The sequence below is a fragment of the Monodon monoceros genome, unplaced genomic scaffold (genome assembly GCF_005190385.1).
Source record: "Monodon monoceros isolate NGI ecotype Baffin Bay Population unplaced genomic scaffold, NGI_Narwhal_1 Super_Scaffold_15, whole genome shotgun sequence".
Taxonomy (NCBI): Eukaryota; Metazoa; Chordata; class Mammalia; order Artiodactyla; family Monodontidae; genus Monodon; species Monodon monoceros.
This window is the reverse complement of record NW_021703771.1, coordinates 55,600,471-55,602,276: the sequence shown is the minus strand read 5'-3', so window position 1 is coordinate 55,602,276 and position 1,806 is coordinate 55,600,471. Positions and strand designations below refer to the sequence as shown.

The 1,806-nt window shown below is 40.5% G+C and overlaps 1 non-coding gene across 1 annotated transcript; it reads left to right on the top strand.

The window, feature by feature from the left end:
• The first annotated feature begins 1,264 nt into the window (after window positions 1-1,264).
• On the top strand, window positions 1,265-1,371 carry LOC114896381. Its single transcript, XR_003793762.1, has one exon. It is a non-coding gene; the product is annotated as a U6 spliceosomal RNA (small nuclear RNA).
• Window positions 1,372-1,806: the final 435 nt, after the last annotated feature.

The window sequence follows — 1,806 nt, the reverse complement described above, 5'->3', positions numbered from 1 at the left end:
TGAATTAATATTCTAAAGGTAGACATGAGGGATGTGCACTCAGAGTCCTGCAGGAGCTTCTCAATGGTAGTGGAAACAGTCACCACAGTAAAAGATTACAAGGGCTCCCAGAGAATGGGAAGTTGAAAACATAAGTACATGAACCATATCAGCACCAATGTATTTCTCACAGACTGTGATCCTCCTTTCAAAAAGTCTCTTTTCTGGCCACTTTGAGTCCATAAACAGGAAGTCAGATATTAACAAGGCAATGTGATTATACATTAAAAAGAAGGACCAATCCATAACTATTGAAGAGTTAAGTATTAACAGTTACAAAGCATGTGTAAGTGCACCACAAAAAAGTCTAGACATAAACCTCACATCATCCCATTTGCCATTGCAAAAAACCAACAATCAAAAACAGTACTACATGTCTATCATATTGAATCTTTTTCCTTTTAGAGTTCTGCCTCACCTTATCATATTTAATCAACTTTAGATAACATTTAGGAAGCATATAACTGGTCACTCTTTTTTTTTTTTTTTTTTTTTTGCGCGGGCCTCTCACTGTCGTGGCCTCTCTTGTTGCGGAGCACAGGCTCCAGATGCGCAGACTCAGTAGTTGTAGCTCATGGGCCCAGTTGCTCCACGGCATGTGGGATCCTCCCAGACCAGGGCTCGAACCCGTGTCCCCCGCATTGGCAGACAGATTCTCAACCACTGCGCCACCAGGGAAGCCCTATAACTGGTCACTCTTAAATTGATCTCACCAAGTATTTCCAAACAGTCTTTCTAGTATTAATTTCTAACGCTATTCAATTTCAAGATAAGAATCAGTTGAAAGGTATTGAGGAAGCATAGCTGAGGCATTAGACCTGAAGTGCTGTAGCAATGCCCATGGGAAAGGCTTCATTTGCTCACAACTCTCCATGGCTTTCGAGAGACTGCTTTTTGTCTTTGAGAAAGTTTATAACTGGAGAAGAGGACCCTTAGGCAATTTCTCATGGGAATAACAATCACAGATATTCTTAGAGAAAAAATGACTGTCTCTCCTTCCCTGTCACAACTCGGGGAGAAAACTTTTGTTATGGTCAGTAGAAGTAAAAGCACAGCTCTGTCTGAAGTACAAATGCAGAAAATATATCATCTTGCCTTGCCTATCAGTTACTCATTAGAAAACTACTACCATAATTCAGTTTATCAAATTTCCAATTAATTGTGTACATGATTCTCATTTGCTACTTAGGATAACTTAGAAAACTATTATTCAGAAAGTTCTGTAGTGCTCGCTTCGGCAGCACATATACTAAAATTGGAATGATACAGAGAAGATTAGCATGGTCCCTGCACAAGGATGACACACAAATTCGTGAAGCGTTCCATATTTTTATGAACGGATAAAGAAGATGTGGCACATATATACAATGGAATATTACTCAGCCATAAAAAGAAATGAAATTGAGTTATTTGTAGTGAGGTGGGTAGACCTAGAGTCTGTCATACAGAGTGAAGTAAGTCAGAAAGAGAAAGACAAATACCATATGCTAACACATATATATGGAATCTAAGAAAAAAAAATGTCATGAAGAACCTAGGGGTAAGACGTGAATAAAGACACAGACCTACTAGAGAATGGACTTGAGGATATGGGGAGGGGGAAGGGTAAGATGGGACAAAGTGAGAGAGTGGCATGGACATATACAGACTACCAAACGTAAAATAGATAGCTAGTGGGAAGCAGCCGAATAGCACAGGGAGATCAGCTGGGTGGTTTGTGACCACCTGGAGGGGTGGGATAGGGAGGGTGGGAGGGAGGGAGACGCA